Raw genomic sequence first — 14640 nt, 5'->3', positions numbered from 1 at the left:
GTGAATGAACAAGTCTTGTGCGGGGGCTAGAGGCAGGCACAGAGGATACACTAATAAAAAACTCCTTGAGTTAGCTTTCCTGTCTCTTTAACAGTGTGGCCATAAATTGTAGATCAGTGTAGTTGCCCAGCAAGCTGTATTATTTTCACTCCATTTTGCTAGACTGTGTCCAGATAAACACTTATCATGCTTGGCAGCTGCTAATAGTGTGTCACCTTCTGCAAGATCAAGCCCTCATGAAGCTATGATAGCTGTCCACAAATATTTGAAAGATGTAAAAAGCCAGAACAATTGCTTAGAGTAATCTAAAGCTAAGGATGTAGGGCTGAAATTGAACAGAGGGAAATATATGGGATGAATATCAGGGTGAAATTCCTAATGTACATTTTGCTAGACTTCAGAATAGACTCATAAAAGGGGTAATGGGAGTCCCATCAACTAAGACATTTAAAACTCACCTGGACAAAGCAGTGAAATTCAGAGGATGACCTTTTCCTGTCACTAATTTCTACGATTATGTACCTTCTTTTCTTGAACACTGTTCAATCAATAGCTACTTTGCTGTCAACCAAGAAAAATAAGAATGGGTGGAGAAAGGAAAAGGAGGCAGAAGATATTCAGCAAAGTACATACCTAAGCCAACAGTTTAAAAACTGAACCTGAAAAAGACTAAGTACAGACAGTCAAAAAGCCCAAGGCTGAATCAGTTCAATCTTTGCAAGTTAGTTTAAGCTGCATAGATTGAATGGATAAACACTTGAACACATATTCCCTTTTGATTCCAGAAATGCAGCCACATACCTCAGGGGCCCAATCCAGAAGTTGGGGAGCACTAGAGCATGCCTTCCTGCTAAGCTGGAGCAGATAGAATGGGCCAAGGCTAGCCCACCCACCCTATGAGGGAGGGTTTTCAGGGGAGGTGCAAAGCATTCTGGGATACTGGGAGACTGTGAGTTAACTTGAATCTGAAGGGGATCTGGGACAGAAGTTTAATAAACAAATTTAATCTAAATCAGATAAGTCTGATGCTACATCCATCCAGGTTTATCTTAATAAAATCTTATCTCAGGCTATGGGCTGAGGAGGGAGAGGAGGATCCAGGTAGTGAACCAAAGACTGCGGCGCTGGTGTCATCGGGAAGGCTTTGGCTTCCATGACCACAGCCCACTCTTTGGTGACAGAGGCAGTGAGCTGCTGGGAAGGGATGGCCTCCACCTTTCTCCGCTGGGGAGGAGGCTCTTCTCAGCCAGACTGGCTGACCTGCTCCACCGGTCTTTAAACTAAGCCTGCTGGGGGATGGGGGGACTACCGCCACTGCTGGCCCACTGAGCAACCCTTGCAAAGCCAGCAGGCCAAGGCGCTTGAGGGAGCCCACCCCTGCTCCAGCCCTGGAACAACCGGTAGGCAAGGGCCCCCAAGGGGGCACTTGTCTGCCTGTACACAAATGCCAGGAGCTTCAGGAATAAACAGAAGGAAATTATCCTCCTGCTTAACGCAAATAATTTATGATGTCTTAGGGATAACGGAGACCTGGTGGGACTTCACCCATGACTGGACCACAGGTACAAATGGCTATACCCTGTACAGGAGGGATCGAGTAGACAAAAGGGGTGGGGGCATAGCTCTCTATGTCAAGGAGAGCTACGTGTCCCTGCTAGCTGACATTGGCAACCAGGGTGGATGGCTGGAGATCCTCTGGGTTAAAAACCATGGGGAACACGGCACAGGGGACACAATGGTGGGAGCCTACTACAGACGTCCCACCCAAAGTCAAGAGCTTGACCGGGAGTTCGCCAGGGAATTGGCTGAAGCCGCATGCTCCAGGTCCATGGTTGTCATCAGAGACTGCAACTACCCAGACATCTAGTGGGAAGAGCGGTTGCAAAGCTTCCTCTCATGAGTGGATGACCCCTACCTGACACAAGAGGTCTACGGGCCAATGAGAGGTAAAGCGCTGCTCGACCTGGTACTGGCAACCAGGGACAACCTAATCGGTGACCTAACAATTGATGGGAAGCTGGGTGACAGCAACCACAAGCTGATCACCTTTACCATCTGCCATAAAGCTGGCAAGACAGTCAGCAATACAGAAGTCCTCAACTTCAGGAAAGCTGACTTTGACAAGCTCAGGAGGCTTGTTGGTGAGGCTCTAAGGGACCATGACCCAAAGGGAAGGGGAGTTCAGGAAGAGTGGTTGCTCCTCAAGGGAGCTATCCTTGATGCACAAACTAATGTCATTCCATCTCAGAGGAAAGGCACCAAAAGGGCACAGCAGCCCCCTTGGCTCTCCAGGGAACTAGCGGACCTCCTGCGGCAAAAAAGTAAGACCTACAGAGAATGGAGGATGGGATGCACCTCCAAGGAGGAATATTCCGCAATGGTCCAGACCTGCAGGGAGTGAACAAGGAAAGCCAAAGCTGCGACTGAACTCCAACTAGCTACAAGTATCAAGGATAATAAAAAGTCCTTTTTTAGATACGTGGGGAGCCAGAGGAAAAGCAAGGGCAACATTGGCTAAACCAGAAGGGACAACTGACGCCCAGGAAAAAGCCAACCTACTAAATGGGTACTTTGCGTCGGTTTTCCATCAGTCCCTCGGGTTGCCCCTGCCCATTAAAGGACAGTGAGGCTTCGGTGAGGGATTTCCCTTGCCCTCCATCAAATGCTGACTTGTGAAGGAACACCTTGAGAGGCTAGACACCTTCAAGTCAGCCAGCCCTGATGGTTTACACCCCAGGGTACTCAAGGATCTGGCTAGCATCATAGCTCAGCCCCTGGCATGGATCTTCAAGAGTTCCTGGCGCTCTGGTGAAGTGCCCAAAGATTGGAAGAAGGCCAATGTGGTGCCTATCTTCAAGACAGTGAGGAAAGTGGATCCGGCAAACTACAGGCCCATCAGCCTGACCTCTATCCTGGGGAAGGTCTTAGAAAAGATTATCAAAGAGGCCATCCTCAATGGACTGGCCCATGGCAACATCCTGAGGGATAGCGAACACAGGTTTGTTGCGGGTAGGTCTTGCTTGACCAATCTCATTTTCTTTTATGACCAGGTGACCTATCACGTGGACAAGGGAGAGGAGATTGATGTTGTATATCTTGACTTCAAAAAAGCCTTTGATCTGGTGTCCCATAATCACCTCTTAGCAAAACTGGCCAACTGCAGCCTCAGATCACCATGATCTGCTGGCTGGGGAATTGGCTCTGTGGTTGGACTCAGAGGGTGGTGGTTGACAGAAGTCAATCATCATGGTGCCCAGTGGGGTCCCTCAGGGCTCTGTCCTTGGGCCTATATTGTTCAACATCTTCATTAATGATGTGGACATTGGAGTCAGAAGTGGACTGGCCAAGTTCGCCGATGATACCAAACTCTGGGGCAAAGCAGCCACACCTGAGGACAGGAGAGCAATCCAGGCTGACCTTGAAAGGCTCAGGAAATGGGCGGACGAGAACCTGATGGTGTTTAACACCCAAAAATGCAAGGTTCTCCACCTTGGGAAGAAAAACCTACAGCATCCTTATAGGCTTAGCAGTGCTATGCTGGCTAGTACTACGGAAGAAAGAGACTTGCAGGTCATCATTGACCACAAGATGAACATGAGCCTGCAATGCGATGCTGCAGCTAGTAAAGCGACCAAAACGCTGGCTTGCAACCATAGATGCTTCTCAAGCATCCCAGGGTGTCATTCTCCCATTATACTCGGCCTTGGTGAAGCTGCAGCTAGAGTATTGCATCCAGTTTTGGGCTCCACAATTCAAAAAGGATGTGGAGAAGCTTGAGAGAGTGCAGAGGAGAGCCATGTGCATGATCAGAGGTCAGAAAAACAGACCTTACCACGACAGGCTAAGAGCTATGGGACTCTTCAGCCTGGAAAAGAGCAGGCTCAGGTGCAACCTGATGGCCACCTATATGTTTATCCGTGGTGTACACCAGGTTCTGGGGGAACAGTTTTTCACCAGAGCCTCCCATGGGATGACAAGGTTGAACGGTTATAAATTCCTGCAAGACTGTTTTAGGCTGGACATAAGGAAGTATTTCTTTACTGCCTGAGCCCCCAAGGTTTGGAATAGCCTGCCATTGGAGGTGGTTCAAGCACCTAGTCTGAACGCCTTGAAGAAAAAATTGAATGTTTGTCTTGCTGGGATCCTGTGACCCTGGCTGACTTCCTGCCCCTGGGGCAGGGGGCTGGACTTGATGATCTTCTGAGCTCCCTTCCAGCCCTAATGTCTGTGAAATCTGTGAAAACCAGTTTGGGCCATTTTGAAAGTGGCACTGAACTTCTGTTGTGTTACAAGTTTGAACTGGCTTCTAGTCACTGATACTGGTTTATGTGTAATTTCTGTTCCTAGCCGAAATGCTTGTGCAAATTACATGTGGGCAAGTGCTGAAGTGAGACTTCAGGTTTTATACTAAACTTTATTCACTTTATTAATACTTTCACATACCCTTGCTGCCCTATCTGAGGCATCCTGACAGCTGCATTGTGAGCTCTCTGGGACAACAGCCCATGTTCTTTACTTGTTCATATGGTGCCGATCACATTGTGGTTCTTTGACTGGGGTTCCAAAGGACTACTGTACAAAGAATGGAAGGAATTATGATTTATTATTTTGCGGTATTGTGAAAAGATTGTATTAAACATAGATGAGGACGATTACATTTTAGATCATTTCTCTGGGTTTTTTAAGGTTCAGTGTAAATTTTTATATCTGTAGGGATCAACTGAATGGCAAAATAGAAATGGACCCTACCACATAGTATACTACTGTAATGAGAACTTCCTCAAACTGTCTGGCCAAACTACAATTACCATCCTTGACCTTGACAGGCCTTTGGGAAAACAAGAGAACTGTTGTTTCAGCTTTTCTAAAGTGGCACAGGCTAATCAAACTCACTTTTCCTTCATTATGTAGCATGTGTGTTGCCTTATGATGAGGATTGCTGCCTATTGAGAGCTTAGCCCAATTTGAGAATATTTCCCATAGGATCTTTGATTGTGTTGACATTCTAGCTCCCTAGCAAGTCTATGTCAAAATTTCTTAGCTGATCCATGGTCCTCCAGACCTGTGGAAGATAAAAGCAGTCACATTTCACTCAACGTGAACAGCCTGACAGTTTGTAATGAATTTTCAGTAACAATAATATAAAGAATAGTAATTCATTTGGCAAAATGGAAGATTATTCAACCAAGATAGAATTTTTTTTTCAGAGAAAAAAATGTTCTACTTCCTATTTTAACAAAAACTCCATTTACTGCTTGAGATTCATCTTTATATAGTCACTGTTAAGTAAAGGAAATATCTGGGAATAATAAATAATTTAGTCCTGGCATTCTTTTATTAGGAAGACTCCCATTATTGTTAGTTCCAGTGTTCTTCAAATCTGAGTCTAATCTCCAGGTTTTTTTCTGGAGCTCTCCTAAGTTACTCAGAGATGCTAATGAGAGAGCAAGGAAAAACATGACCAGAGTGGCTGCTGATGTTGTGTATGGGATTTTTTTGTCACTGGTGGAAATCAAATCCTTACCACTCACTCAGTTAGTGGGCGCTGCAACTATAATGTTTGTATTTAATGTTGATTTTCTCTTTGATTTCAGTTGCTGCATCCTACATACTCCAAGAAGAAGACTTGTAGGCCATTATCAAAAACATGAGTTCTGTTCTAATGGGTCCTAAAGAGCACTTTAATATCTAATATAATAAAAGGCTTAGTCTGTCTGTGTGTCTGTCTGTCCCTAAGTTTTGGGCAACTGTGCATGTGCCTCTGAGGGGGCAGGTGGTGATTGGCTGTGTGGCCTGGGCTGTGTGGGCCCAAGTTTGAGCCACTGCTGGGGAAGCTTGTGGTGGTGAACACACCCCAACTGCGTGAGCAGCAGGGCTTCTTCACGCCTCCCTGCCTGAGGGCAAAATGGAGGGATCATGGTGGCAGTGCCCTCCACCACCCAGCCCCAGTGCCTCCCAGAACAGCTGGCAGAGAGGGGGAGGCATCAGACAGGGAGGGAGGGAGGTGGACGTGGAGCAGTGGGTGAGGAGGGCATAGAGAGGGCCAGGGCTGGACCCAGAGTGGTGGGGAGGGTGGAGTGGGGCTGGACCTGGAACGGTGAGGGGAGGGGGTGGAGTGGGGCCAGATCTGGAGCGGTGGGGGGTGAGTACAGTGTAGAGCAGGCCAGGACCCGGAGGTGGCGGGGGGGGTGTGGCCAGATGCAGGGCTTCATCCCCACCTGCCCTCCCCGTCATTCTTGACAGGGAATTTGCTAGTATTGCATACTGTGGGATAGTAGTCCAGCACAATATAAAAATTGGGAAGACACTGGATTGGGGGAACAGATATCTTTCTTTGCACATTTTGTCCTAGAATGAGAGGTTAAGTCAGAGCAGCCACAAGGATGTTTTAACTTGCATCAACTGGACTATCTTGCTGGAGGTCACAGGAATATGCTGTGCTCCAGTCCTGTCCCTCACCAGTGCTGGTGACACATATCAGTCTTGGTATACACACTGTGTGTATTCTCACAGTTTTCTTAGGTAAGGGAAATGATCATACTGTTATTATTGTTCATTCCACCAGTTTCATTTGTATGACTATCCAAGACATGTAGGTTGGCTGGTGAATATGTCTAACATTTAAATATTTAAATATTTAAATGCCCAAAGTCATGCACAATCCCAGGTTCCCCTCCAGCAGGAACCAGAATATCTGGGCATTTATACATGTGATCCAGAGCTGGGGGACAGGGGGACGGACAGGGACCTTAACTAGAGTGGCTCCAAGAGGCACTCTAATTAAAGCACCTGCAGTGTCTCATGTATCAACATCTCTGCGATTCAAGATGGCTGCAAGGTCACTTTAACTAAAGCTCATTGAACGAGCTTTAGTTAAAGCACCCCTGCTGCCATTTTGAAGCACAGGGTTGCTGATACATGAAATTAGGGTTGCCAACCCTCCAGGATTGCATTGGAGTCTCCAGGAGTTAAATATAAATATCCAGGAAACTGCTGAGAGTCACCCAGGAGATAAATGATAGGACATTCATTAAAATAAATATTAAAAGTTGAATCCAATTTATACAGCAGTCCAGTGTGTTTTTAAAATGTAATAGTAATGTGCATTTGCCTTTTTGACATAAAGTTTATGCACTGTAATCTGTAACTAATATACGTAAGCACGGAGGCAAGTTAGCATTGCATATTGTGGGCATGTTGGTGTTCCAGAAACCTCCCAGAATAGATTCAAATAGATTTGGCAACACTACAGGAGATGTGGAGGCTACTGGAGCATGGTAATTAGTATACTCAATTAATCGAGTCTGCAGCCTCCCCACATGTCTACAGGCACCATCTATTACCACAGCTATGGAGACATATTTTGAATTGGGATAATATGGCCATTGGATAATTAAAAATGAATGTTTTATCCTTAGCTAGCCAATGTCCACTGCAATATCTAGTAAAATCAAGGAAGAGGACTGCTGCTATTTCTAAAAGGAGTATTATTTAAAATGTTACTTCCTTTTTCTTCTTCACCATCTTCCCATCTTTCTATATATTGTTTTGCTTTTGCTTTCATTTCTTGTGGTGCTGTTCATAATTTACCTTGCCACTGTTTCAGTGTAGTATTGCTATGTTATAACAAAGGCATTCTGGGAAAGAGTATTAACATTTTATGAAAACACTGGAGGTTTTAGAATTTGTTTTGTTTCAGTGCACAATGAATCTTAAACTTTTGAAATTCTTGAGAGAGACCCCAGAATAGGCAATGTCCCTAGCTAAAGCAGGAACATGAAGCTGATATTGAATGTCCCCTGCAAATGCCCTAATCAGCAGCTATTCAGAGTTTGTTCTCTTTGTCCAAGTTTTGGAAAAAAATCCCTGACCATCTGTAATGCTAAGTTTGTTACATTTCAAGTGACTTCTAAGGAGGCTTATGAACAGACAATTAGTGAAGTGTTTTCTAGATTACACATGAGCTCTCCATATAAAGAAAAAAAATTAGCATTCTACAAATAGTTGTTGCCTTGCTTCACATAAGCATACTGGGAGTGATAGTGATCATTGATTGATCTGCAATATATGTTGGCAGGTAAGAATTTTTTTTAAATGTTGAATTATACCCAGTATTTGGTTTTATCAGTATATATCAGTTTTATAAGAGCTGAAGCAGTGGAGTTTATTACAAACCATATTAGAAAAGTGGGGGGGGGGGGGAGGGCAGTAGGAAAGAGAAGAGAGAGAGGCTGATGCAGAAATTCATTGAACTTCACTTAAGCCATAAACAGACATCACTAAATGAAGTGGATCAGCTGTGTCAGAATGCGTTCTTTCACATCCTAAATTGGAATCCTCAGGTATGGTTGTGCAAGTGGAGAAACCCTGGGTTACTCACCCTGCCCCACCATGGAGAGAAGTAGAGGTTGCAGGAGCTCTTCTCATGCTGTCATGGAGGGAAGCAGTGGTAGCAGCAGTGGCCAGGTCCTGCCTCCTGCCCACCTGCCTGCCCATATGACTTGGACCTGAAAAGGTTGCTGGCCATTCTAGGACATCACTTGCATCTGAACACACAACCTTTCCATTACGGTAGCTTCAGGCTAAGAAAGGTCACAGAATGTTCACACTTCAGTCAATAGATCTGTAAGGATTTTGAGACACTTCAGGTTATGGGCCAGGCCACTGGTATCATCTGATTAAAAAATAATATAAGAAATACAAAGGTAGCAAAAAATTGAAAGTGAAATAATAGGGATACACCAGTTGTGAATTTGCTGAGCCCAGAGAGTGGATGCAGCAGTTGTGAATTGACTTGAGCCATGTCCAGAAAAGGACCGCTCCCATGTTATAGATAAATACTGATATTGTCTCCTGCATATACTGGGACTGAGCAGCTCATCTGTGATGAGCTTTTACTTTGATGCATAAATCTGGGAGAAAATTAGATGTTAATTCCATCAGAATAAGAAAAATCCTCTAAAACTTGCAGTTTTGGAATGCTGTTTTTATTTGAAAACCTGTCAGAGAGTGGAAATTATTTATTTGGAAACCTGCTGGTAACTTCAGTGAGGTCCTAAGTAACTGCCAGTGACTTCAGTGAGGTACTTGGTGCTAAATCCTGCTGCTTCAATGGTTAGACAAACAACAGAATTGTCCTTGAGTAAGGAATGAGGCTGATCTCACTCCAATTAAAGTCACTTGGAGTTTTATTATTGATGTAATGGAATAAAGATTGGGCACTGAGTAAGGGATATAGTGTTGCCTCCTATATGAATGTGACATGTTTTTAGTGAAATGAAAAATTACTGGCAATTCAAGGACTTTTCACATTTTTTTGTTAGTTCCATAGCAAACCCATTTTCTAAACCCCTTTCACTGAATAACACAAAGGTTTCAATCAAAAACAGGCAATTTTCCACTGAAAATGGGTAATTTTTCAAGTCAGAATTAGGACATTTTAAAGATAACATAGGCCCATTTTTCAAGAAGTGGTGCTCTTCCTTTTGTGAAGGGGCAGCATACCATTCCCATGTGTTTTACATGTTTTGATAAAAAAAATGAATTAACCAAAGCAAAAAATAAAATATGTTTTCTAGAGAAGGGGATGAAAGCACAAACCCAAGCAACCAACCCACAAATATTATCAATCTCTCCACACACACACTTACCAAAACTGAAAAATCTGTCCTTTCTAAAGGCCTAAATTTCTGTCCAGGAAAATACCCTAATAAAATACTTCAATGTGGAGAACTAGAAGAATTCTTCTGACGCCTGCGCCTCAAAGAATATTTTCATGACCAAACTGAACCCACTCCCAACAACAACTCATCCTCTGACAACATTCAGGAAAGGATCAATGCCAAAAAGCCCAAAAAAAATCAGATTGGACACCTTGCAGTGGACGAAACCCTAACTTCGACTGCTACATTGACTGCTTCAGGGAAAGAATGAACAATGAAATAATCAGCAACACGCGCCACCACAACAACCTCTCTCTACCAGAGAAAAAGGCCATAGAATCTCTAAGATCTAACCGCCAAATAGTAATAAAACCAGCAGATAAAGGAGGAGCCATAGTCATCCTAAACCGTGAAGACTACATAAAGGAAGCCAAGAGACAGCTCTCTGACACCGCCTACTACAAAGAACTACAAGAAGATCCTACTCCCCTTTTCACCAAAAAACTCAACAATACCATCAAATCATTTCCATCAAGACTACCAGAAAAACTACAGACCTTGATGCCCCCACTACCTAACCCGGGGACTTTTAAAATGCTCCCTAAAATCCACAAACAAAGGGAACCCTGGCAGACCTATCATATCCAACCATGGGACCCTAACTGAGGAAATATCAGGTTTCGTTGAATCCATCCTAAACCCGCTTGTCACCCACAGAGCAAGTTTTGTCTAAGACACCACAGACTTGCTACGGAAACTTAAAAACATAGACCACCATCCCAGCAACACACTCCTAGCCACCATGGACGTTACCAGCCTATACACCAACATCCCACACCAGGATGGCATCCAAGCCTGCCTTACATATCTACAGGAACAAGATTACAACCCAGAATACAGACCCAAAGATATTACTGACCTTATACACTTCATCCTCACACACAACAATTTCACTTTTAATAATCAACACTTCCTCCAGATGATGGGAACAGCTGTGGGCACTAAAATGGCCCCACAGTATGCCAACCTTTTTATGAGCCACCTGGAAGAAGACTTGCTCAAGAACTGCACCATCAAACCCTTACTATACCTAAGATACATCGATGACATCTTCATCATTTGGACTGAAAACCTGCAATCTCTGATTGAGTTCCATCAGAAATTCAACAGTCACCATCCCTCCATCCGACTTTCTCTAAAATACTCCAGCACCAACATCCCCTTTTTAGACACAAGGATCAGTATCCAGAATGGTAAAATACAGACCACAGTATACAAGAAACCCACAGACCAACATACATATCTGCACAGAACCAGCAATCACCCGAAACACACCAAAAAAGCTGTGATATACAGCCAAGCCCTCAGATACCACTGCATTTGTACTGAAGAGAACACCTGGGATTGCCATCTCACCAATCTTAAAAAGGCTTTCACCCAGCAAGGACACTCCTCCAGAGAGGTAGATCGCACGTTTGAAAGAGCCATCTGGATACCACGTGAAGAACTGCTGCAGTACAGAAGAAAAACACCCACAAATCACACACTGCTGGTTATGACATATCACCCCTCCCTTGAACCTGTATGGAAAATCTTCAAAAAATTGCAACCCATACTAGACAGAGACCCTATTCTTAAAAAGATCTTCCCAGAGCCACCCATCCTAGCTTTCAAACAAGCACCGAACCTTGCCAACCTCATCACCAGAAGCAAACTTCCTCAAGCCCAGAACACACCAAAAGTATCCAGACCGTGCCAGGACAAGAAATGCAAAACCTGCCCCCATATCTCCACCACCTCCACTATTACTACACCTCACAACAGAGCCATCAGCATCCCAGGATCTTACAGCTGCGCCTCCAGAAATGTAATATACCTCATCCAATGCACCAAATACCCTGATGGAAGATATGTAGGAGAGACCAGACAACAACTGCGCACCAGAATGAACGCACACCGGAAATCCATCAAAGACAGAAACACCCAATTACCGGTGGGGGCACATTTCTCACAGGAGGGCCACTCTCTCTCCAGTCTCTCAGTCCTGATCCTCAAGGGAAACTTACACAACACTTCCCAGAGATGAGCCTATGAGCTCCATTTCATCAACCTGCTGGATACTAGAGATCAGGGACTAAACATAGACATTGGATTTTTGATACATTACAATCTGCCTGACAACTGACTCCCCAGCCCAGCCCCTGGCGTCTTTACTTTTCATTCCATCCAGGAAGAGCACACACCAACTGCTGACAGTTCCTTAGCCTGACGAAGGGTTTTTGAACCCGAAAGCTTGCTTAATAACTATTCTCCAACCATTTGGGTTGGCCTAATAAAAGATATCAAATTCACCCAAGGAACCTTGTCTGCCAAACCCAAGCTGCACATTTACCTATACTATATTACTCACTTCACTTAGTTGTAGTAAATTTTATTAGTAGCATAGTAGTGAGTTCCCTCCTTAGCTGTCATATTTCTTTGGGTGAATGGATTAACTGAGTGGGAGTGATCCAGTGAAACAGCACACAGGCAGAACTCTTATTAAAATAAATGAAAGTGTGACCTGGCTGTACTGTAGTCAGTATACTAGGTGATCCTTGTTGTTCCCATTTAAAAATAATGGGTGAAATCCTAGCTTCACTGGAGTCCATGGGACTTCTGCCATTGATTTCAATGGAGTCAGGACTTCTAAAAGATCTGATTGTGCTGAACTGTTTATTTTGGCTGTTGGAAAGAAAGTAATAGGAATAAAAGTATTAGGGAATCCTATCACCAGTTTGGATGGCTTAATTAAAACAGTGTTAGCTATTTTTCATATTTTTTTAAGATCTGTTTAATACAAACAATTAAAATATGTTTTGTGTCTGGAAGCACAAAATATGTAAACATTTCCAAGAAAGTAGCTCTAACTGTAAAGAATGTATGTTCATACACAGCTATATTCAAAATTACTTTTAGGACTATTTTGTGCAGTGGAGGAGGATAAAGTTTCTTTCAAAAGGAATTGTCGATACTTTTAAAAATGGACTATAAAAATAACAAAGGCCTCCTTTTGATACTCATGAGTATACTTTATTTGTCCTTGAAAAAATATATCCAATGTACCTTTCAAAATGATTTATTATGTGTTATTGTTACAGTGTTCAATATTGTTCAATACTGAACTACTGTACTGATTACCACTCTCCCACTCTGCTTTAGTTCTATCATGTGCTTTTATTTACCTCCCGAGGCAAAAACATTTTAATTGGTTTAGTGAAGCTTGAACTCTCTTTTATCAATGACAGGTTTCATCAAAATGGAACTAACCCAGGAGCTGTATGTATTCTCCCAGTGTTGAGGAGCAATGATTTTGTTTGGGGTTTTTAAACTGAAATTTAACTTTTGCAGTGTAGATTACTTAACAACTACTTAAACAGCAGTGAGAGAACATCTTCCTCTTCCTCCTCTTTTTAATTCTAAAATCCCTTCCCATAGACAGACTAGTTTAGCTTCTCCATGGTTTAGCTTAATGGAAGACAAATACATTTGGCAAACTGTGATGCAAAATGTGATGTCCACTAAAGTTCCAGAATGCAAGACAAAATGGTTTATAGTTTCAAAAGTGACAAAAGGAGTATATCAGTTTCGCATTTTCTCCTGACTTAAAGAGCTTCTTTCCAAATTATCCTTACATAATATATAGACCAACAAGGTCATATCTGGAACAGGGTATGATTATTTGTGATGATAAAAATTCTTAAATGTATCCTTTAAAAAAGTATATGATTTTCTTAGGGATATATTTCAAAAGATTTAAATGACTCATGAACAATAGAAATAGACTCCTGTCCTCCTATTTGATGAAAATTGCTTCAGTGAATAGGACAGATCTTCTGTGTGAATCTTAACTTCGGAAAAGATAGTGAAAAACAGCAATTCCTAATCCCAATATATCTGCATCAGTATTGTAACATACTGCTTAAAGTTAATATTAAAACTAGGAAATAATTCCTTATTTTTATATATAGGTTTCTAACTGTGTCCATAAATCTTTTACATTGGAAAGAGGCGACTATTAAACTATGCAAAAAAAAGCGGGGGGTGGGAGGGTGCAAAAATATTACAAGTAAGGGGTAATAGGGAAATGTAATTTTTTTACATGCTTGGGCAAGGCACATTCATTACATTTCCACAGCTCTCCTGTGTGCACTCCATGTCCACCAAACACAGAAATTAGGTAAAGAACTGCACTGGGGTCATCCCAGATGGCCACCACTCTGAAGTGCACCAGAGAAAGAGAGTTTAGGAACAGCAGAATGTGATTTGGCACATGTTTTATAGGAGTGGATGGACTTGTGGGCAGGGCTATGCTTCTTAGTACTGGACTCAAAAGCACCTCAGAACCAGATTGGACATCTAGTAAATCAGTCTTCTGCTAGACTTCTTGGCTGAGTGATTTCTGAACAACAAAGAGGGTAACATTCATGCACAGAATGTGTAGGTAGGCAGAACATGCTACAAGTGAAGGTAACAGTGGGAGCATGGCATCTCAAACTGCAGCAGGCCAAAAGTGGGGAGAGGAGTTCTGTATAGTCAAAGATCCAGCTGTCAAGCTGGAAAAGTGCCTGCTTATCCTCCGCTAAGTCTGCTGGTCTTTCCTCAGTCTACTAAAGCTTCCAAGCTCTTCACCAAATTGTTTGGAGTCAAGAAGAAGTACTTCCATGATGATGCTGCCTCTCTCTGACTGGGGCATCATCTATTGACAAGATATAAAAGTCCTGTGTACAGGACCATATGGCAAGGTTGTCTTTTATTTTTTATTTTTTGTTTGTTTGTTTGGGGGAGGGGGGAGTTGATTATCTTTTAGTGGACCGATTGCAAAGATAGGAGAGAAGTGTGACAAGTTTTGGGGCACAAAGCACCCTCTTCAGGTCTGAGCTTGTCAGACTTCTCTCCCAACTATATATTGGTCCAGTAAAAGATAGCATAAAAATTC

This window comes from Alligator mississippiensis, chromosome 5 (assembly GCF_030867095.1).
Source record: "Alligator mississippiensis isolate rAllMis1 chromosome 5, rAllMis1, whole genome shotgun sequence".
NCBI lineage: Eukaryota > Metazoa > Chordata > Crocodylia > Alligatoridae > Alligator > Alligator mississippiensis.
Note: the sequence above shows the minus strand (reverse complement) of the source record.